Below are 25645 nucleotides of genomic sequence, written 5' to 3'. Positions count from 1 at the left end.
TTCACAAAATAATTTTTTATAAAATTACAGTAATCTAAGAAATGCAAGATAAAATGAAATGCTATTTTTTTCCTTATAGGTCTGACAATTTATAATAATTTTCAGATTCAGAAAAGGTAGAATGAAAGGTCTGCTGTTGATTACAGTTAAATTGGTAAAATCTTTGAAGCGAAATTTGCCAATACACATGCAGAGTTTTTTAAATGTGCATAACCCTTGACACAGCATCCCACATAATTTATACAAAGAAGTATTCATTTCAGAACTGTAATATCATAAAATTAAAGATAACCAACATGTCCAGTGGAGAAGGTAATGGCACCCCACTCCAGTACTCTTGCCTGGAAAATCCCATGGATGGAGGAGCCTGGTAGGCTGCAGTCCTTGCTAAGGGTCGGACATGACTGAGCGACTTCACTTTCACTTTTCACTTTCATGCATTAGAGAAGGAAATGGCAACCCACTCCAGTGTTCTTGCCTGGAGAATCCCAGGGACGGGGGAGCCTGGTGGGCTGCCGTCTATGGGGTCACACAGAGTCGGACATGACTGAAGTGACTTAGCAGCAACATGTTCAGCCATGGGGATTGGTTAAATCATGGTAGGCTATCCAATTTAATGATATTCAATCATCAAAAGCCATTTTAAGAAAAATTTTACTTTATGGTGAGTGATAAGTTATAAAATAGGATTTCAATATTATTTGAATTGGGTTTATACAAATACAAACTCACACACACATATACTAGAAAGGTATACAGCAAAAATTTATGAACATTTTTCTTTGTGCTATTTTCTATTTTGTAAATTTTCTGAAATGAAAATCAGTTAATTCAAGCAAGTATATATTAAAACTCTGTATTTTGACTCAAAATATACATATTTAATGAAAAATTATATAAGAACCCCCAAAATAATCCATACGAAACATTTAGCCCATAATAAGTACTAGGCAATGGCACCCCACTCCAGTATTCTTGCCTGGAAAATCCCATGGATGGAGGAGCCTGGTAGGCTGTAGTCCATGGGGTCGCTAAGAGTCGGACACGATTGAGTGACTTCACTTTCACTTTCATGCATTGGAGAAGGAAATGGCAACTCACTCCAGTGTTCTTGCCTGGAGAATCCCAGGGACGGAGGAGCCTGGTGGGCTGCCATCTATGGGGTCGCACAGAGTCGGACACGACTGAAGCGACTTATCAGCAGCAGCAGCAAATACCTTTTATTAATGTTATTACTATTATTATCATTGATAATTAGCAGAAATATTTAAAGTTCCTTTTTAGTACTTGCAACATGTCGGTTCAATGATTTAAACACATTGTGCTGAAAGGATAGTTAATGCTATTGCAGCTTAATTCCCTTGTTTTATCTGTGAGATCTATAGTGTTGATATGGCTTGCTTAAAGGAATACAGTTAGTTTATGGAAACCTAAACTTCTTCATAAGATCCACATACATGTTACTTACTATATTTGGATGGCATTTGTTTTAGGTCCCCTTGAGGTGATGGACAGGGAGGCCTGGCGTGCTGCGATTCATGGGGTCGCAAAGAGTCAGACATGACTGAGCAACTGATCTGATCTGATCTGAGGGAATTGTTAGAACATGGGACTTCCCTGGTGGTCTAGTGGTTAAGACTTTGCCTTCCAATGGAGGGGGTGCAGATTCAATCCCTGGTCAGGGAGGTAAGAATCTACATGCTTCACAGCTAAAAATTATATTCTGGATTAAACTAAAGGCTTTTGTTTTTCTTATTTTTTGTTTCCTGGAATGAAACTACATGAGCACAGACATCAGAGGAACTGTGTTCACCATTTATTTTCCCAGTGCCATATACATTGCTCAGTGCACAGTAGTCACTTAATAAATATTTGTTGAATAAATAAATCAACATTTCTCTGATGTTACCTACTTCATTTATTCATTTTCCTTCTTTAGGGTTATTATGAAAAAAAAGTCCTGATACTCAAAGACTCAAAATCTTCAGCTTCAAATTGATGTTCCAACTGAGGTCCAGACCACAACATTTCATCATGTGATTTGAGGCCAATTTTATAGAAATTTAAAATGTTGACAGCTTGTGTGCTCTTGGAGGGTTTTCAGGATCCCAAATTTTGCTAAGTAACTCTTGACTCTTTATTAAGTCTTCAAGCTATTGAGCTTGAGTGAACAAACTTTCAAAAAGTTTGCAAATTAATTCTCTTCTTATAACTCAGTATATTAAAAGTAAATGATTAGATGTCCTTTATTGTATCATACAATAATTCTATTTTTAATTGTTTTAAGAATCTCCATGCTGGTTTCCCTAGTGGCTGCACATCAACTTATATCTCCACCAAGAGTGTACAAGGTTCCAATTTCTCCTGTCCTTGCCATCACTTGTTATCTTTCAGTTATTTACTTTTATAGATGTGTGATGATAGCTCGTTGTGGTTTTGACTTCATTTCCCTGTTCATTAATGATATTGATCAAACATACTTGTATTTATCTTTTGGCCATTTGCATGTCTTCTTTAGATAAATGTCTATTCAAATCTTTTGCGCATTTTTTATTGGGAAATTTGGAGCCCACCCCCCCCCTTTTTTTTTTGCTATTGAGTTGTAAGAGTTCCTTTTATATATTTAGGCATTAACCCTCTATCAGATATATAGTATATAAATGTTTTTTCCAACTCCACAGATTGCCATTTTATTCTGATGATTATTTCCTTGACCGTGCAAAAGTTTTTTTTTTTTTTTTTCTAGTTTGAGTTAGTCCCACTTGTCTATTTTTGCTTTTGCTGCTAGTACTTTTAGTGCCATATCCAAGAAATAATTGCCTAGGACCATATCATGAAGTGTTTCCTTATGTTTTCTTTCTAGGAGTTTTACAATTTCACATCTTAATTTAAATCTTTAATTGATTTTTACACAGTTTTTAAGTTTGGCAAAGACAGGCTCCAAATTCATTATTTTGTATACAGATATCCAGTTTTCCCAAAATATGATCTAGCAATTCCACTTCTACGTATACATCCAAAAGTATTTAAGTCAGAATTTCAAGAGATAATTGCACTCTCATGTAAACTGCACCATTATTCACAATAACAAAGCTATGGAAACAACCTAAATGTCCATTGGAGGATGCATTAATAAAGAAAATGTGGAATATGCATTCAAGGGAATATTATTTAAACAAAGGAAATCTTACCATATGTGACATGGATGAACATGTGGAACAATACACTAAATAAAATAAACCAGTCCAGAAAACAAATACTGCCTGACTCTATTATATGAGAACTATTGTAAAATAGTTCAGCTCAAAAACAGACAGTAAAATGGTAGTTTCCAGGCATTGAGGAGAGGGGGAAATAGGAGTTCCATAACTATGGATGAAAGATTCAGCTATACAAAATGAATAAATTATAGAGATATGCTGTACAATATTGTGCCTATAGTTAGTATTACAATATTGTGTACTTCCAAATATAAGTATGTTGAGTGTAAAGAAAGCTGTGGTACATATACACAATGGAGTATTACTGAGCCATTAGAAAGAGTACATTTGAATCAGTTCTAATGAGGTGGATGAAACAGGAGCCTGTTATACAGAGTGAAGTAAGCCAGAAAGAGACGACCCAGAGGGATGGTATGGGGAGGGAGAAGGGAGGAGGGTTCAGGATGGGGAACACATGTATACCTGTGGTGGATTCATTTTGATATTTGGCAAAACTAATACAATTATGTAAAGTTTAAAAATTAAATAAAATTTAAAAAAAGAAAAGAAAAACACCAATACAGAATACTAACACATATATATGCAATTTAGAAAGATGGTAATGATAACCCTGTATGCGAGACAGCAAAAGAGACACAGATGTATAGAACAGTCTTTTGGACTCTGTGGGAGAGGGAGAGGGTGGGATGATTAGGGAGAATGGCATTGAAACATGTATAATATCATATATGAAATGAACCGCCAGTCCAGGTTCAGTGCATGATACTGGATGCTTGGGGCTGGTGCACTGGGACGACCCAGAGGGATGGTATGGGGACGGAAGAGGGTGGGGGGTTCAGGATGGGGAACATGTGTATACCTGTGGTGGATTCATGTTGATGTATGGCAAAACCAATACAACATTTTAAAGTAATTAACCTACAATTAAAATTTTTAAAAAGTGTTCTTATCAGAATAAAAAATGAGTTGCCTACAACATTTTTATTTGGCATGTTACTAATTATAAACAAAGGAACCTTTCAGGTCTTATTTTTATGAATGGTGGTGTTGAATCAGGACAGAATAATCCCCAAGTCTTTATCTCTTATTGTTACAGTTGGGATCTGAGTGGTTTACAAATGAGTTTAGAAACTCAAAGACCAGGAAAACTTATCCAGAAATTAACAGATTAAAAGATAATTTGAGGGGCTAAAATATCTGAATTTGTATGTATTACTAGCAAGTGATTAAACCTTCAGAACCTACAGAATTGGTGAGTTGGATGTATTGTCTATGCATCCCAAGGATTTAGAGCTCTAAAGGGAGTGGTGTATTTCTTGATTTCTTTAAATGAAATTTATGACAGATACCTCTCATCATATATAACATACTGTTAATGGGCCAGATGCCGGTATGAAACTGTCATGGAAATTCTTTTTTATTTTTGAAATAAGAAATCCTGAGATTTATGTATAGTTTCTCAATGTTTTCTATCCTCTCATTCTCTTTTTTTTTTTAGTTGGAGGATAATTGCTTTGCCATGTTTTGTTAATTTCTGTCATACATCAATATGAATCAGCCATAGGTATATATATGAATCTCCCTCCCCTCTCCCATCCCATCTCACCCCTCTAGGTTGTCACAAAGCACCAAGTTGAGCTACCTGTTTCATACAGCAAATTCCCACCAGCTATCTATTTTACATGTGGTAATATATATATATATTTCAGTGCTACTTTCTCAGTTCGTCCCACCCTCTCCTTCCCTCACTGTGTCCACAAGTCTGTTCTTTATGTTTGCCTCCATAGTATTGCCCTGAAAATAGGTGTGTCGGTATCATTTTTCTAGATTCCATATATATATATATATGCATTAATATATGATACTTGCTTTTCTCTTTTTTACTTACTCCACACTGTAAAATAGGCTCTAAGTTCATCTACCTCACTAGAACTGACTCAAATTCATTTCTTTTAATGGCTAAGTAATATTCCATTGTGTATATGTACCATAACTTCTTTATCCATTCATCTATCGATGGACACCTAGGTTGCTTCTATGTCCTGGCTATTGTAAATAATGCTGCAATGAATATTGGGGTACATGTGTCTTTTTCAATTATGGTTTCCTTGGGGTTTATGCCCAGTAGTGGGATTGTTAGGTCATATGGTAGTTTTAGTCCTAGTTCTTTTAAGGACTCTCCATAGCATCTTCCATAGTGGCTGTATCAATTTACATCCCCACCAACACTGCAAGAGGGTTCCCTTGTCTCCACATCCTCTCCAGCACTTGTTTGTAGATTTTTTGACAATGGCCATTCCATTTTTTGACATGTGATTTTTTTGACAATCACATCATCAGTGTGAAGTGATAGCTCATTGTAGTTTTGGTTTGCATTTCTCTAATAATAAGTGATGTTGAGCATTTTTCATATGTTTGTTAGCCATCTGAATATCTTTGGAGAAATGTCTGTTTGGGTCTTCTGCCCTTTTTTTATTGGATTTGTTTTTCTGATATCGAGCTGCACGTATATTTTAGAGGTTAATCCTTTGTCAATTGCCTCATTTGCAATTATTTTCTCCCATTCTGAGGGTTGTCTTTTCATCTTGTTTATGGTTTCCTTTGCTGTGCAAAAACTTTTCAGTGTAATTAAGCCTCATTTGTTTATTTTTGTTTTTATTTTATTTACTCTGGGAGGTGGCTCATAGAGGATCTTGCTCTGATTTATGTCAAAGAGTGTTCTGTCTATGTACTCCTCCTCTAAAAGTTTTATAGTTTCTACACTTACATTGAGGTCTTTAGCACATTTTGAGTTTATTTTTGTGTATGGTGTTAAAAAGTGGTAATGTCTATTATACTTTCTGTCTCTATGAATTTGCCTACTCTAGTAACCACATATAAAAATTATATAATATTTGTGTAGATAATATCCTCAAGGTTAATCCATGTTTTAGCATATGTCAGAATTTCCTTTTTAAGGCTGAATAATAGTATGTGTTATACATAAAAATATATGCACATGCATGTATATAAATATATATAATAAATATTACATTTTTAATCATTCATATATCATTATGGTTATCCAGTTTATTAAGACTTCTTTTGTGTAGTATTTCTGTGTATTCTTGCCACCTCTTCTTAATCTCTTCTGCTTCAGTTAGGTCCTTACCATTTCTGTGCTTTATTGTGCGCTTCCTTGCAAAAAATGTTCTCTTGATATCTACAACTTTCTTTTCCCATTCTATTGTTTTACTCTATTTCTTTGCATTTTTCATTTTAGAAGGCCTTATGTCCCATTTCTATTCTCTGGAGCTTTGCATTCAGTTGGGTATATCTTTCCCTTTCTCCCTTGCCTTTTGCTTCTTTTCTTTTCTCACCTATTTCTAAAGACTCCTCATACAAGCACTTTGCCTTCTTACATTTCTTTTTCTTTGGAATGCTTTTGATCGCTACTTCCTGTACAATATTACAAACCTCCATCCATAGTTCTTCAGGCACTGTCTATCAGATCTAATCCCTTGAATCTATTTGTCACCTCCACTATATAATCATAAGGGATTTGACTTAGGTCATACCTGAATAGACTAGTGGTTTTTCCTATTATCTTCAATTTAAGCCTGAATTTTGCAATAAGGAGCTCATGATCTGGGCCACAGTCTGCTCCAGGTCTTGTTTTTTTCTGACTGTATAGAGTTTCTCTGTCTTTCACTGCAAAGAACATAATCAATCTGATTTCAGTATTGACCATCTGGTGATGTCCATGTGTAGAATCATCTCTTATGTTGTTGGAAAAGGGCGTTCTCTATGACCAGTGTGTTCTCTTGACAAAACTCAGCCTTTGCCCTGCTTCATTATGTACTCCAAGGCCAAGCTTGCCTGTTATTCCAAGTATCTCTTGACTTCCTACATTTGCAATCCAATCCCCTATGTTGGAAAAGACATATTTCTTTGGTATTAGTTCTAGAGGAACTTGTAGGTCTTCATGCTGCTGCTGCTAAGTCTCTTCAGTTGTGTCCGACTCTGTGCGACCCCAGAGACAGAAGCCCACCAGGCTCCCCCGTCCTTGGGATTCTCCAGGCAAGAACACTGTAGTGGGTTGCCATTTCCTTCTCCAATGCATGAAAGTGAAAAGTGAAAGGGAAGTCGCTCAGTCGTGTCTGACTCTTAGCGACCCCATGGACTACAGCCTACTAGGCTCCTCCATCCATGGGATTTTCCAGGCAAGAGTGCTGGAGTGGGGATGCCACTGTCTTCTCCGGTAGGTCTTCATAGAACAGGTCAACTTCAGCTGCTTCAGCATCAGTTGCTGGGGAATAGACTTGGATTACTGTATAGGCTTGGATGTTGAATGGTTTGCCTTGGAAAGGAACTGAGATCATTCTGTCATTTTTGAGACTGCAGCCAAGCATTGCATTTCAGACCCTTTTGTTGACTGTGAGGGCTTCTCCTTTTCTTCTAAGGGACTCTTGCCCACAGTAGTAGATATAATTGTTATCTGAACTGAATTCCCCCGGTCCTGTCCATTTCAGTTCATTGATTCCTAAGATATCAATGTTCAACCTTGCCATCTCTTGCTTGACCATGTCTAATTTACCCTGATTCGTGTATCTAACATTCTAGGTTATCCTATGCAATATTGTTATTTATAGCATTGGATTTTACTTTCACCACTAGATATATCCACAGCTGATCATCATTTCGATTTTGGCCTAGCCACTTCATTCTTCCTGGAGCTATTAGTAATTGCCCTCTACTCTTCCTCAGAAGCATACTGAGTACCTTCCAACCTGGAGGCTCATCTTCCAGTGTGATATCCTTTTGCTTTTTTTTTTTTTTTTTACTATTCATGGGGTTCTCCAGGCAAGAATACTGAAGTGGGTTGCCATTTTTCCCTCCAGCAGACCACTTCTTATCAGACCTCTTCACTATGACCCATCTGTCTTGGGTGGCCCTGTGCAGCATGGCTCACAGGTTCTTTGAGTTATGCAAGCCCCTTTGATTCGACAAGGCTGTGATCCATGATGAGGATTAAAAGTCATACATTTTATTTTTTTTCAAACTTTTTCTACTCAATGTTTACTTTTTTAAATTGCATTAAATCTGTTTTATCAAGCCTGTTGACCCACTTTTTTCCCCTTTAATCATTATTGTTTTTCTTTATATATATATATATATTTTTGAAATATCGTTGACTTACAATGTTTCACGTGCACAGCAAGGAGATTCAGTTATACGTATATATAATTTTTGAAATTATTTTCCATTACACACTATTATAAGATATTGACTGTAGTTCCCTGTGCTATAGAGTAAACATTTCCTTCTGGTTAAATATCTATTTTTTAAACTAGAAATCTAGCATTCTATTCATACTAAGTCAAACAAGTGGAATCAAAACATCATTTTTTAGTTAGACAAAAATTCATAAGTTTTCCAGAAAATATATTATACATATTATTTATATAAATGTATACAAAAACTTATCAACTATGCTTGATAAAAGCTTGAGAAAGAACATAAAGAAAGAAAATATGGAGAAATTAAAAGACATAAACTAAATGTAGTGGAAGAACTGAATGTGAAATAGAAAAAATGAAAAGAAACTAGGTAAAAGTAAAAGATGATCATATTTTGTTGTTGTTCAATCACTCAGTCATGTCCGATTCTTTGTGACCCCATGGACCACAGCATGCCAGACTTCCCTGTCCTTGACCATCTTCCAGAGCTTGCTGAAACTCATGTTCATAGAGTCAATTATTCCATCCAACCATCTCTTGCTCTGTCATCCCCTTCTCTTCAGTCTTTCCCAACTTGAGGGTCTTTTCCAATGAGTTGGCTTTTTGCTTCAGGTGGCCAAAGTATTGGAGCTTTAGCTTCAGCATCAGCCCTCCCAGTGAATATTCAGGGTCTATAACCTCTAGGATTGACTTATTTGATATCCTTGGAGTCCACAGTACTCTTAAGAGTCTTCTCCAACACCACAGTTTGAGAGTATTAATTATTCAGCATTCAACATTCTTTATGGTCCAACTGTCATATCTGTACATGACTATTGGAAAAACCATAGCTTTGACTATATGGACCTCTGTCAGCAAAGTCAAGTCTCTGCTTTTTAATACACTGTCTAGTTTTGTCATAGCTTTTATTCCAAGGAGCAAGGGTCTTTAAATTTCATGGCTGCAGTCACCATTTACAGTGATTTTAGAGCCCAAGAAAATAAAGTTTGTCACCACTTCATCATATAGCTCAGTTGCTTTTAAACATGATGCTCGTTAGAAACATACCTGGAGCTATGGTGAAAATAAAAGCAATATCTGGGCATTTTTATTTTTCAAAAAAATTCCAAGATAGTTCTGATATACATCTGCAATTCATAAAGTGATTACAGGCTTTTCTATTTAATGATAGTTTTGGTGATAAAGAGTTCTATTATTTTCCTGTTGACCAATCATGATACAATTCTATTAAGTGAGTAAAGTTACATAATCACAATAGTAAAAGATGTTTATCAGTTTTCACAGTCAATAGCCATACAAAAAAAATAAAAGATCATTACAATTGTAAGCCATAATGGGAACCTGATTAACCTAAGGATATAAAATAATTTTACACAGTTTTGGGGGGGAAGCAGGTCAAGCAAAGTGATGTGGTAAGTGAAAGTGCATACATGCACATGTTTTCATCTGCCCATAATATAGAAAAAGAATGTAAAGGAATGAAGACAGCCTAAGAGATCTCTGGGACAACATTAAACACACCAACATTTCCATTATAGGCATTCCAGAAAGAGAAGAGAGAGAGAAGGAACCTGAGAAAAATATTTGAAAAGATACATGCCCATCCAGTCTATGTCTTTTGGTTGGTGCATTTAATCCATTTATATTTAAGGTAATTATTGATATGTAAGATTCTATTACTTTTTTCTTAATTGTTTTAGGTTTGTTTTCTGTAGATCTTTTCATTCCCTTGTGTTTCTGGTCTAGAGAATTTCCTTTAGCATGTGTTTTAAAGCTAATTTGATGGTGCTGAATTCTCTTAATTTTTGCTGGTCTATAAAGCTTATGATTTCTCTGTCAAGTCTGAATGAAAGTCTTGCTGGGTAGAATATTCTTGATTGAAGTTTCTTCCCTTTCATCACTTTAAATATATCATGCCATTCCCTCTGGCTTGTAGAGTTTCTGCTGAGAAATCGCTGATAGCCTGATGGGAGTTCCCATGTATGTTAGTTATCATTTTTCCTTTGTTGCTTTTAATATTTTATTTTTGTATTTAATTTTGACATTTTGATTACCATGTGTCTCAATGTGTTCTTCCTTGGGCTTACCCTGCCTGGAACTCTCTGTGCTTAATGGACTTTGTTGAATATTTCTTTTCCTATATTTGGGAAGTTTTCAGCTATTATCTCTTCAAATATTTTTCTCAGGTTCCTTCTCTCTCTCTTCTCCTTCTGGAATGCCTATAATGGAAATGTTGGTGTGTTTAATGTTGTTCCAGAGATCTCTTAGGCTGTCTTCATTTCTTTACATTCTTTTTTCTATATTATATTCTGTGGCTGTGATTTCCACCATTCTGTCCTCTAGGTCATTTATCTGTTTTCCTACCTCAGTTAGTCTGCTATTAATTCCTTCTAGCATATTATTCATCTCTTTTGTTTGTCCTTTAGTTCTTGTAGGTCTTTGATAAACATTTCTTGCATCTCCTCCATTGCTTCCCCAAGATCCTGCAACATCTTCACTACCATTATTCTAAATTCTTTTTCTGGAATGTTGTTTAACTTCATTTAGTTGTTTCTCTGGGGTTTTATCTTGTCCCTTCATCTGGGACCTAACTCTCTGTTTTTTCATCCCAATTAACTTTCTATAATGTGGTTTTGTTTTAGCTATTGTGGGACTGTGGTTCTTCTCATTTTTTCTGTCTGCCCTCTGATGGAGGAGGCTAAGAGGCTTGTGTAAGCTTCCTAATGGAAGAGACTGGCACTGAGAATAACTTGGTCTTGATCTTGTGGGCAGAGCCTTGATCAGTAAAGCTTTAATACAATTATTTGCTGATGGGTGTGGTCGCAGTCCCTCCCTGGTAGTTTGGCCTGAGGTGACCCAGCCCTGGACCAGGAGACTTCCCTGGTGGTTCAGATGGTAAAAGTGTCTGCCTACAATTCAGGAGACCTGGGTTCGATTCCTGGGTTGGGAAGATCCCCACTTCAGTGTTCCTGCCTGGAAAATTCCATGGACAGAGAGCCTAGTAGGCTACAGTCCATGGGGTTGCAAAGAGTCAGACGCAACTGAGTGACTTCAGTTTTTTCATTTGGACCCAGCCCTGAGCTCTGTAGGCTCTATGGTAGGGTTAATGGTGGCCTCCAAGAGAGACCTCCAAGGGAGATATTCCAGGACTGCTGCTGCCAGTGTCCCTGTCCCTGTGGTGAGCCCCTGCTGAAACACACCTCCCCAAGAGACCCTCTAACACTAGCAAGTAGCTTTGGTTCAGTCTCTGTGTGTTCACTGTTTCTTTCCTCTGGTATTGGTGATTACAAGATTTTGCTTGTGCCCTTCAAGAGTGGAGTCTCTGTTTGCCCCAGTCCTATGGAAATCCTATAATCAAATTCCCCTGGCCTTCAAGGTTACATTCCCTGGGGATTTCCAGTCCCTTTGCTGGAAGCCTAATGTGGGGCTAAGAACCTTCACAACAGTGGGAGAACATCGTTGGTATTATCTTTCTCCAGTTTGTGGGTCACCCACGTGGTGGGCATGGGGTTTGATTTTAGCAAGATTGCACCCCTCCTACCATCTTGCTGTGGCTTTTTATTTGTCTTTGGACATGGGATATCTTTTTTTGGAGAGTTTCAGCATCTTCCTGCAAATTGTTGTTCAATAGCTAGGTGCAATATTGGTTATCTCACAGGAGGAGATGAGCACACATCTTTCTACTCTGCCATCTTGAACCAGAAGATGCTGAGCCACTTTTTATAGTTTCTTATTCCCTCCAAAATAGTTAGTATTCTCTCTTTAATTATTTAATCCTAGTAATAACCACTTGTTTTAAAGGTATTTCCTCAGATATTATTATTTGAAGGGTTTTTTTGCGTGCTATTTTTTTCCCACTAGTTTTTCTTTTGGTATCTGGGTTCTTAATATATTCATTGTGTGTTGTTTATTGTGCCTTGAACAATTAACTGTGGAAATAACTTGTGATCTAGAATGAAAGTAACTTTATCCAGCAAGAATTTGCCTCTGCTTTGAATACCTAGGGATCCTACAATTCTTTCCTCTTATTGAACTAAATTCACAACTTGAGGTGTTTGGGATGATACAGGTGATGTGCATTTGTGCAGCAAAATAGTATACTTATGTTTTACTTTTACTCTGAGTACCCTGAGGGTCTACGTTTTGAGGACTCAGCTTTCAAATTTATAATTTTTCTAGTTTGCCAAATGTTCTCAGGGTCAAAATAGCTTGGGTAATAACCTCTCTGGATTCTCACTTTTCCTTCAAATTTTGTCTACTACCAAACTGTGTTTTCATTTCTTTCTTGTTTATAAATAGATATTTTTTAACAGAAGATATATTTTATCCAGTACAGTAAGTCCCCCATACATGAATATTCAAGTTGTGAACTCTCAAAGATGTGAACATGTGTTTGCTTGTCCAATCATGTGTAGTTCATGTATATGGTGTACATTGTCATGGGTGTTCATCCTCTACAAGTGACTATGCTTTTGTGTACTTTACTGTTCAGTACTATATAGAGTACAGTAGCACAATATCTGTATTTCAAGCCCAGGTTGTCTGGAAGCAAGCAGAAAAGCAGTTTGATGTAGCTGGTACTGCTGAGAAGTGCCAAGTGATAACAATGGAAACATAAGTAAAAATAATTGAGAGAGTGGAGTAAGGTGAAAAGATGGAAGATATCACTCATTCCTATAACATGAATCATTCAACCATTGGCACTATTCTAAGCAAGCTGTGAAGTCTACTGTGTCAATGATGTCAACAATAATGTTGAAGAAGTGTGGCAAAGTGATGTAGGATATGAAGAAACTTCTCAGTATGTGGATGCAGGATAAACATCAGCATCAAGTCTCTCTCAGCTTAATGCTGATTTAAGAGAAAACTAAAAGCCTTTGTGAAGACTTGAAGAATAAATATGGCAAAGAATCAGAGGGCACATCATCTAATGCCAGCCATAGAGGATTTCATTGGTTCAAGGCTAGAGACAACCTCCACAACGTAAAAGTAACTGTCAAGGCAGTGAGTACAGATACAGTAGCTGCCTGGGAATTTCCTTAAATGCTTCAAGAAATTATTGATGAGGGTGCATATTTATCAGAATACTTTTTAGCGTGGTTGAGGCAGGACTGCACTGGTAGAGAATGCCAGACCAACGTTGTATCAGTAAAGAGGAAAAGATGATGACAGACTATAAAGCAGCAAAAGATAGCCTAACTCTGTTGTTTGGCAGCAATCCTTCTGGCAGTATGAAGCTGGAGCCTCTCTTAATTTATCATTCAGAGAACCCAAGAGCCCTTAAATCGTAGCCAAAGTCTCTCTTCCTGTTGTGTGCAAGAGTAACCATAAAGCCTGTGTTACACAGGGTATTTTCCAGGACACGTTTTTCCACTACTTTATCCCAGAGGCATGGGAATATTTCTTGGAGAAGGACATCCCAGTCAACATTCTTTTCCCGCTTGACAATGCTCTGGGCCACTGTCCATTCATACATGACTTTCATCGCAATGTCAAAGTACAGCATTTGCCACTGAATATTATGTTGCTCATCTAACTTATGGACCAGGGAGTTATAGCGACTTTCAAGAAACATTATTTACCTCACACTTTTTGTCAGGCATTAAAGGCAAGTGACAATCCTGTGAGAATTTTGTAAGAACTATAACATCTATAAGGCCATAAAAAACATTGACTTTGCTTGGTATGAGGTTATAGCCATCACTGTGAATAGGGTGTGGAAGAAACCTTGCCTGCCATTTGTTCATGATTTTCATGGATTTAAAGAAGGTTGATGAGGAATTCAAAGAAGTCTTCAGCAACTTAGTGACCCTCAGCTAGAAGCTGGAGCTAGATCTGCAAGAGGATGACTTCACTGAACTCTGCTGGGCAACATGGGGAGTGAACTAATGAAGTCTTGATGGAATTGGAGACTCAGAGAAAAGATAAAGAGAAACAAGAGGAAGAGGTAACTGAAGAGCCAAAGAGAATTACAATGCAGGAAATGACAAGCGGGTTTCTTTCTTTGAGGAGGCACTGTTAGTTTTTGAAACATAGGACCCTAAAGTAGAATGGAACACGAAGGTTGCAGCAGCCATTCTGAATGCAATCCAGTGTTACTGTGTCAACTATGATGGGAAAAAAATAAACTATTACCTAGACATCAATGGATTTTTTTTTTTTTTGAGAGAACAGGTAGAATTTAGTCCAGCTAGGAATCAGAACCTGTGCCATGAACATAAGGCATGAGTGAAATTGCAGCTTGCCCTCCTTCTCCTATTGCTGATGATCCTTCAGCTCTGCCATCCTTCACCACCCTCTCTCCTCCAGTCAGTAACTCTTCTTGCATGCTCACTTGGTGCCAGCACCTGTATGCCAGCTGTTGTACTGTAACACTGTACTTTTCAAGGTACTGTACTATAAGATTAAAAATGTTTTTTGTTGTTGTTGTTTTTTGTGTCTGCTTGTTTTTTCATGCATTATTTGTGTGAAAAGTATTATAAACCTATTACAGTGCAGTACTATATAGCTGATTGTGTTACTTAGGTACCTAGGCTAACTTTGTTGAATTTACAAACAGAACTGGATTTACAAATGTGCTCTCAGAGTGGAACTTGCTCATATGTAGGGGATTTACTAATATCTTAATTTGTTTTCTCAGGAGTGTTTGGTGAGAATAAATTCATATTTCATTATTAAAATGTAAGTCATTCCTGTACTTTTTTGCAAGCTCACCTATGCATTTAAAAAGGATGTTGTTATTTCCCCAGCATTCTAAGTGTACAACAGTAAAAGACTTTTCGTGTTTCTGACCATAATGCTGGAAATAGAAGTCTCCAGGTTTATATTAAGAATATACACATTAAGATGTTACAGCAAGCTGAGCCAAAATATGTATGAGCCTCTAGGCCACTCTTGTTCCTTTAGGCCAATGCTCAGATTAGGGAAGTCTGAGGTACCTATTCTGTACCTCGCTTTAACTAAGTCTTCTTCTGGAAGCAGAATTTTCTAAGCTGCCCACATTAGCTTTCCCCTGTGATTTACCCAGGTCCAGGGTTTCCCAGTCCTATCTTACCACATCAAAAACTTGCAAAGGAAAAGAGATACTTAAGAAGTCTAGAGGTAAAGTCTAAAGTCTAGAGGTAAAGAAGTCTAGTACCCTAGAGGTACACTAGAGGTAAAGAGGTAAAGGGGTAAAGAGTCACTAGAGGTTAAGAATCGGCCTGCAATGCAGGAGATGTGGATTTGATCCCTGAGTCAAGAAGATTCCCTGGAGAAGACATGGCAACCCAGTCCAATATTCTTGCCTAGGAAATCCCACTGAAAGAGGAGCCTGGTGGTCTATAGTCCATAGGGTTGCAAAGAGATGGACACAACTTAACAACTAAACTATAACAACAAATTAGTCTAGTACTATTCATATTCTCTTTACTTGATTTAATAAAAGCTCCTCTTCATGAAACTGTACACCTAATTTTATGTCTTTGAGGACTCTATTTTGTCTGAATCATTATCATTATTTCTATTACTTGGGAGTATATTACAGAGGGTGAGTTGATGATAGTAGTAGTGGTAATGGAGAGACTTATGCATATAAATACTCTAAGGATTGTGTGTAACCGACATTAATCTTGTCCTGTAGCTTAGAAAATTTACATGAATAAGCTAAACTACAGTTCACATGGTATCCAAATTCATGGTCCTTGGGACATTTGCAGTATTTCAGCAATCTACATGTGATAGGAGTCTGTAGTCCACCCCCCCTCCCCCCGCCCGTCCCAGTTGTTTTTCCCTATGTAAGAACATTTTCCTAGATCTAAGATTCACCTTTTTAAAAAATAGGATGGTAGGGTGGGCAAGGCATAATGAGCATATTATTACTTCAGATAAATTGTTCTTATTTCTAGAAATTCCTTGACCACATATTTACCTTTCATCTTTTTTCAAGGTATTGTGTTGCTTTTTATAAAGTTGTGGTTTGTAAGGAAGTTTACTATTTACCATATGATGTAATTTAGATTAAAAATGTCTTCATTGATAAAACATGGGTTTTAAAACTGAATAATTTCCATTTATCACCTCAGCACTCAATAAATTTGTATATTGATTACTTAAAAAGAAGTACATGTAATCCTATTTGCACATGATCTAATAGTTTCTTCACATTTATAAGGAATTTCACAAGTGTTTTGCTAGTGTGTTCACTCCATTCTTATAAAACATGTAATATATTACCATTCTAGCTCTTCAAATGACAGGTAACTTTCTTAAGGTATTTATAAATTATTAAAAATTTGATTCTTCTTTAAAATTTGATAACTCAAATACTCACACTTCAAATTGAGAAGTAGGCAAAACCTGTCTTTGCTTCCACCTTTTCTCTATAATATCTACCCCTCTTAATCTTCTATCCCTTTCATGGTCTTACTGCCTATCTGTTCTCTCCCTCTACCCCTAATCCAATAAAGGGGCTCACCCACTATTGTTAAAATATACTTCAGCATTAAAATTTTCCAGATCATAGGGTAGCAGTGTAAGAAATTGTTTCTTTTTCTTTTTTCCTTACTCTAAAGCAAGATGAACAAAGCTGAAGCAAGGCATCAGTCCCACCCTAGACCCAGGTAACAAATATACATCAATGAATACTGAGTATGGATCTTTATCTGTCTGAGGAGGAGGATACCTGGGGCCCTCTTACCAACTTTTTCAGTGACCTTAAGTAATTTCTGGAGATTTCAGACACTCTGAGATTCTAAAGCCTTTAATGGTCTGATTCAATGTCCTTAGCCAAGACTGATGATGATTAGAGATCCGTATTGTCTTAATCATTCTTTAGAATGGGAGTTGGTACTGTATTGTTCAAGCCATCTAAAGACCCTGGACACCTGAATATATTATACCACTATCATCTGGCCATCACAGGAAAGTTACCTCTTCCTGAGCTCCCAAATTATTTATACTTGAGCATACAGTAATGATTGCAGCCATGAAATTAAAAGATGCTTACTCCTTAGAAGGAAAGTTATGACCAACCTAGATAGTATATTGAAAAGCAGAGATATTACTTTGCCAACAAAGGTCTGTCTAGTCAAGACTATGGTTTTTCCAGTGGTCACGTATGGATGTGAGAGTTGGACTGTGAAGAAAGCTGAGCACCGAAGAATTGATGCTTTTGAACCGTGGTGTTGGAGAAGACTCTCAAGAGTCCCTTGGACCGCAAGGAGATCCAACCAGTCCATCCTAAAGAAGATCAGTCCTGGGTGTTCATTGGAAGGAATGATGCTAAAGCTGAAACTCCAGTACTTTGGCCACCTCATGCGAAGAGTTGACTCATTGGAAAAGACTCGGATGCTGGGAGGGATTTGGGTCAGGAGGAAAAGGGGATGACAGAGGATGAGATGGCTGGATGGCATCACCGACTCGATGGACATGAGCTTGAGTAGACTCCGGGAGTTGGTAATGGACAGGGAGGCCTGGGGTGCTGTGATTCATGGGGTCACAAAGAGTCAGACATGACTGAGTGACTGAACTGAACTGAACTGATAGAGTAATGAGGGCTTCCCAGGTGGCGCTATTGGTAAAGAAACTGCTTGCCAATAGAGGAGACATAAGACACAGAAGTTTGATCCCTGGGTAGGGAAGATCCCACAGAGAAGGACATGGCATCCAACTCCAGTATTTTTTCCTGGAAAATCCCCATGGGCAGAGAAACCTGGTGGGCTACAATCCATAGCATCACAAAGAGTAGGACATGACTGAAGCAACTTAGCATGCACATACAGTAATGGATTTAATGTATTGTCTTTTTGCCTAGTGGCAGAAAATCACAAATGACTGAAGCTAGCCCTTTATTCATTTTTCATTCATTCATAAAATATTTATTGAGTGCCTACTGTGTGTCTAGCTTCTTGGAATGTAAATGTGAACAAGTCAGACAAGATCTTGTCCTTCATGGAATTTAGAGTATAGTGGGGAAAGAAAAACACATTAACAATTAGCATGTAAATATATAATATAATATTATATAGTGATAGGTTGTATGTGGTAAATTAAGTCTGTTTAAGGTGTTATGAGAATGCCAGAAGGGAGCGTGACTATTTTGAGTGGACAGGACATACTGAACATGTTATTTAACTTAATGTAGTTATGGATTTCTATTATTTTCAATACCTTTTGGCACCCAAGACCTAAGTACCTCATTCCTGGTAGCAAATTTGGAATGTGTATCTGCTGCTTCTGCTGTGTATGACCCTTTAGATAGAAGGCACGAGGCAGATAAGAAAGAACATGAGAACCTAATCCCTTGGCCACTGAGGTGGAACTGAGGGCCATAGAATGCTTGAAGACATTAGGTTCATGACTTCTTTAAAAATAATAATTATGAAAATGTTACATATAGACAAATGTAAAGATGGAATAATGGTGAAGCCCCCCATACAACCATAACTCAGATTCAACAGTTGTCTTTTTTTTTTTTTTTTTTTGCTAAATTCGCTTTATCTAAACCTTTCTTTGGCTGAAATATTACAAAGTGAAGCCCACACATCACACTTTTCACTACTACATATTTCTGTATGTATCTCCTTTAAGAATGAGCATTTTCTTACATAATCACTATTAACTTCATCCCTAATAAAACGAAAATTATTTCTTGGTATCATCTATTACCCAGTCCATAATCAGATTTCCCTAATAGTATCTTTTTTTTTTTTTTAAAGAATATGAATATCACATAGGCACAGAGGCAATATAGGAAAATGCTTATAAATGATGGACTTTGGAGTCAGGTGAGAATAAGGTTTAATCCAGGATTTCTTATTTACAAATGTTGTGAGGTTAACCTCTCTGAAACTAGATTCCTCCTCTGAAAATGAGGCTAATAATACCTCAACACTGTTGTTGAGCTTAAATGAGAGAATATAGTAAATAATTTATTTAGTATCTGATATGAAATTATCATTCAATAAGAGTATTACCATCACTCTGTGTGATATGAGAAAAAAGGAAACAAATACAACCAAAAACAGGAAAATGTGGGCTTTGCTTTTTGTAAGTGATAGTTATTTTTTAAAAATTCTAAAACCTCTGTTTGATGATACAAAACTCATGCTAATTAAGATCATTTTAATAAAGTGCTGCAACTTTTGCTTTATCGTCTTCAGTAAAATAATGATTATTCATATTTAATATTCTTATTTGTAAAACAGACTTAACTCTTCTGAAGACTGAATGAGATGACATATGGGAACATATCCAGGATGATGTTCAATATTGTGGGAGCTTAATAAATGTAGATCATATTTGAATTTTAAAAGGCTTTGTAAGATTTATTTGATTACTACACAAAGAATTCATGTATTCTGAGTTCTCGTAGTTTATTGCTCATGACATACACATGCAGACTAAATCATGTGAAATGCCAGGCTGGATGAATCACAAGCTGAAATCAAGATTGCCAAGAGAAATATCAACAACATCAGACATGCAGATGATACCACTTTAATGGCAGAAAATAAAGAAGAACTAAAGAGACTCTTGGGCTTGCCAGGTGGCGCCAGTTGCAATGGACATGCCTGCCAATGCAGGAGATGTATGAGAAACAGGTTTGATGCCTGGGTCAGGAAGATCCCTTGGAGGAGGGCATGCAATGCACTCCAGTATTCTTGCCTGGAGAGTCCCATGGACAGAGGAGCCTGTTGGCAACAGTCCATATGGTCTTAAAAAGTCAGACACGACTGAAGGCACTAAGCACAGCACACACAAAGAACCTCTTGAAGAAGGTAAAAGAGGAGAGTGAAAAAGCTGGCTTGAAACTCAACATTAAAAAAACTATGATAATGGCATTTGGTCCTATCACTTCATGGGAAATAGGGAAAAAGTGGAAGCAGTGACAGATTTTATATTCTTGGGCTTCAAAATCACTGCAGATGGTGACTGCAGTCATGAAATTAAAAGATGCTTGCTCCTTAGAAGGAAAGCTATGACAAACCAAGACAGTGTATTAAAAAGCAGAGACATCACTTTGCCAACAAAGGTCCGTATAGTCAAAGCTATGTTTTTTCCAGTAGTCATGAACATGTACAGGTGTGAGAATTGGACCATGAAGAAGACTGAATGTGCAATAATTGATGCTTTTGAATTATGGTGCTGGAAAAGACTCTTGAGAGTCTGTTGAACTGCAAGGAAATCAAACCAGTCAATCCTAAAGGAAATCAATCCTGACTATTTATTGGAAGGACTGATGCTTAAGCTGAGGCTCTAATACTTTGGCCACCTGATGTGAAGACCCAACTCATTGGAAAATATCCCAATGCTAGGAAAGATTGAAGGCAAAAGGACAAGAAGGTGGCATAGGAGGAGATGGTCAAATAGCGACTCAGTGGTAATGAATTTGAGCAAACTCCAAGAAATAATGAAGGACATGGGAGCCTGGCGTGCTACAGTCCATGGGGTCACAGAGAGTTGGACACAACTTAGAGACTGAACAACAAATACACAAATTAAAATTATTACTGAAATATTGCTAAGGAACAGGTTTATTTAGAAACAGGAGAATTGATTGAATGCTTGTGATTCCTGTTCTAAGTTATATTAAACAATTATCTTCCACAGTATTATACTACTAATGATGATGTTTGTCCAAGTAGAAATTATATTTAAGATTTGAGAATATTGGCCATTATCTCCAGGTGAGTTTGTTAAGCATATCCGGGGTAGCCTCACTAATAAAGGCGCTGATTAACAAATAGGCCTAAGCCATGTATCTCTCAAAGAGTTCTGGCCTGTTTCAGTCTTAACACTCACTTCAGATAAGCATGTTAACTTTACTTTCATATTATTTTATACATTATTTCAACATCCAACTCTGTTTTTGCAGTGCTTGCTTCCATTTCTTATCACTTAGTTCCAGATCTTGCTTTTAACTATCGCTCACAATTCTGACCCATTTGATGCAGACCTTGCCAGGACCAGCTTAAATTTAAAATTATTTTGACCAACATCCTTTTCAATTTACCTCTCTCAAATCAACTTCCTTAGAAGATATGCTCATTATCCCAGGTTTCACATTATTTAGGAATGTGTATAATTCTTTTTTTATCAAGCTAGAGGTAAAACTTGAGGTATATTATAATACCTCAAGATAATATATTATTATCAAATAACTTATCTACTCGATAATAATATTCAAAAATTAATTAGATTCAATTCACTTGCTAGATAAGTTATTCTATTTTAAATTAGAAAAATTAATTTGCAAGCACAAATAGAATGCAATGTTTTCACTTCTTCCAAATATAGGTTCAGTTTTCAGCTGCACCTCATATTTTAATAGTAATGAAAGTAAGTTAATAATCCCTCCCAATTAGCCCTCAAACTACTTCTCCATACTATTCCATAAATTCAGAAAGGAGTATGTCAAGGCTATGTATTGTTACCCTGCATATTTAACTTATATGCAGAGTACATCATGTGAAATGCTGGGCTGGATGAAAAACAAGCTGGAATCAAGATTGCTGGGGAAAATATCAATAACCTCAGATAGGCGGATGACAACACCCTTATGGCAGAAAGTGAAGAGGAACTGAAGATCCTCTTGATGAAAGTGAAAGAGGAGAGTGAAAAAGCTGACTTAAAACTCAACATTCAAAAAACGAATGGCATCTGGTCCCATCATTTCATGGCAAATACATGGGGAAATAATGGAAACAGTGAGAGACTTTATTTTCTTGGGCTCTAAAATCACTGCAGATGGTGACTGCAGACATGAAATTAAAAGACACTTGTTCCTTGGAAGAAAAGCTATGACCAACTTAGCGTGTTAAAAAGCAGAGACATTACTTTGCTGTCAAAGGCCCATCTAGTCAAAGCTATGGTTTTTCCAGTAGTCATGTATGGATGTGAGAGTTGGACTATAAAGAAAGGTGACTGCTGAAGAACTGATGTTTTTTGAACTGTGGTGTTGGAGAAGACCCTGATGCTGGGAAAGATTGAAAGCAGGAGGAGAAGGGGACAACAGAGGATGAGATGGTTGGATGGCATAGCTGACTCCATGGACATGAGTTTAAGCAAGCTCTGGGGGTTGGTGATAGACAGGGAAGCCTGGAGTGCTGCAGTCCATGGGGTTGTAAAGAGTCGGACACAACTGAATAATTGAACTGAACAGAACTTTTCCATACACTGTCCTCATATTTTCCTTTTCCTATACCCTCAGTGTGCTGGTAAATACTTAAAGTGACTCTCTGGTAAAGGGAAATCCTGATTTGTACTGTTTCCTAATTTTCATCATGTTATGACCCCCATCATAGCTAACTTGAAGTTACCAAGGTGTCAGAATTGAGAAAGCATGCATATAATCAGTTGTCCTGAGCAAGTGCTAGTAGATGTCAGCATTAAACTGTTTTTATTCATCCACTTAGAAGAATAATGTGTCTGGTTTTCTTTTTTTTTTAATTTTATTTTATTTTTAAACTTTACATAATTGTATTAGTTTTGCCAAATATCAAAATGAATCCACCACAGGTATACATGTGTTCCCCATCCTGAACCCTCCTCCCTCCTCCCTCCCCATACCATCCCTCTGGGTAGTCCCAGTGCACTAGCCCCAAGCATCCAGTATCATGCATTGAACCTGGACTGGCATCTCGTTTCATACATGATATTTTACATGTTTCAATGCCATTCTCCCAAATCTTCCCACCTTCTCCCTCTCCCACAGAGTCTATAAGACTGTTCTAATTATCAAATTTCTTTGGATATAATACTTTTGAGGACAAGAGGAAGTATATAAGTGAGTACGGATATAAATGAGTAGGGATATAAAAGACTCTACATTAATACTTAAAACTTAAAGGCATTAAAATGGCAGATCCATTGAAGCTGCTATTTATTCAGTATAGCAGATTCCCCATGTTTTAAAGACACAAATAACTGTGCTTCTGAATTTGCTACATAAGATTTTAACACTAAAGCTTTGGCTGTGAAAAACAAAATAATGGTAGGCTACCATAAGCACCAGCTATGCATAACCTTAGGCTAGATTGCCAGTTGAATATGTTAATGTTAACAAAATGACTCTTAGACTAAATTGCTGAATCCTAATTAGAAATCTGTTAAACTATAGAATCTGCTAACACTGTCAACTTAGATTTTTGGAACCTACAGAAAGAAAGTTCTCATGTATCATACCAGCTCAGGGAAAATTGTTATATAACAGCATAACTCAAACAAGCTCATTACATTTCACTTTCTATGCATTGTGTCACCAAATGAATTTGAGGTGATAAAAAAGTAAACTCAGTTACAGTGCTCAAAAAAGGGATGTGACTCTTGACAACATAACACCTATTGTATTGAAGGAACAATATTAACAGTAAAATTTCTCAGGACTTATCAGGTGACTCAGTGGTGACTCCCCACTTCCAGTGCAAGGACATGGGTTTGATCCCTGCTCAGGGAACTAAGATCCCACATGCTTCATGTCTTGGTCAAAATAAATAAATAAATAAATAAATAAAAGGAACAAATTTCCCCAATCAATGTGGTACTGCTGCTGCTGCTGCTGCTAAGTTGCTTCAGTCGTGTCCAACTCTATGTGACCCCATAGACGGCAGCCCACGAGGCTCCCCCGTCCCTGGGATTCTCCAGGCAAGAACACTGGAGTGAGTTGCCATTGCCTTCTCCAATACAGGAAAGTGAAAAGTGAAAGTGAAATTGCTGAGTCTTGTCCGACTCTTAGCGACCCCATGGACTGCAGCCCACCAGGCTCCTCCATCCATGGGATTTTCCAGGCAAGAGTACTGGAGTGGGGTGCCATTGCCTTCTCCATCAATGTGGTATACCACATCATTAACAAAAGAAGGAAAAAGATTACATGAGCATCTCAACAGACACAGAAAAGCATTTGATAAAATTCGACATCTATTCATGAAAAAACTCTCATCCAGTGGGATTAGAGGTACTGTATCTCAAAATAATAATGAACATTTATGATAAATCCACAGCTAACATCATACTCAACGGTGAAAAGCTGAAAGTCTTTCCTCTAAAATCAGAAGCAAGACAAGGGCACTCACTCTTTTTACTTCCAAGAAATCAGACAAGAAAAAGAAATAAAAGGCATACATTAACAAGCTGCATTCACCATTTCTTTGGTTAAAATTATTCTCCCTAAAGATTCACAAAGTCATTATAAATTTTCACTTCCACACATGTGTCATTTCACATGTAAAACAAACAACACTTGATTTTCTCTCTAACCTTATTATGCAATGAATGAGCCTTAGGACTTCAGATGTTTACTTTTTGAACATAAAAAAAAATTATAGAATTAGCTAAAGGCACTTATTATTGCTACATGTCTACGCAACTCCAACCATTTTAATAAAAAATAGATTTATGTTTGCAACATGATGTGCAAGCTATAAACAACAAAAAAACAGAGACTGTAAAAGTGAATGAGAAAAGCCTATGCAGTATGGAGAATATTAAAGTTACAATTTGCTGAAGCAGGACTGTTTTTCATCCTTTTTTTTCCCCAAGGAATTTACTATTTACTTTACTATTATCAAAGGAATGCATATATCAAAAGGTGTGTATGTGTGTATATATATATATATATATACACTTTAAATCTGAAAAAAGAACAGAAAAACATTTTGGAAATGCAATTTTAAGTGTAAAATGTGAAATATAATAGGAAATTATTATTATTTAGGTAAGTGATAAAACTTTCAAAAAGAATGAAATACATAGGAATAAACCTCACCAAGGAGATGAAATATGTATACTCTGAAAACTGTAAAACATCAATGAAGGAATTTGAAAAATATAAAAAGAAATGGAAAGATATTCTTGCATTCTTGGTTTGGAATAATTAATATTGTTAAAATGGTCATACTACGTAAAGCAATCTGCAGATTTAATGTAATCACTATCAAAATACCTACGATGTTTTCCCCAGAACTAGAACAAATAATCCTAATATTTATACGCAACCACAATAGACCCTGAATTGCCTGAACACCCTTGAGAAAAAACAAATTTGGAAGTACCACACTGCCTGACTTTAGGCTACACTACAACACTGCAGTAACCAAAACAGCTTAATACTGTCACAAAAACAGACACCTAGACCAAGGGAACAGAATAGAGAGCTCAGGAGTAAACCTATGCACTTAAGGTCAATTAATTAACATAAAGGGGACAAGAATATACAACAGAGAAGAG

Source organism: Bos grunniens, chromosome X (genome assembly GCF_055505025.1).
Source record: "Bos grunniens cultivar Pamir isolate PY7600 chromosome X, Bosgru_T2T1.0, whole genome shotgun sequence".
NCBI lineage: Eukaryota > Metazoa > Chordata > Mammalia > Artiodactyla > Bovidae > Bos > Bos grunniens.
Note: the sequence above shows the minus strand (reverse complement) of the source record.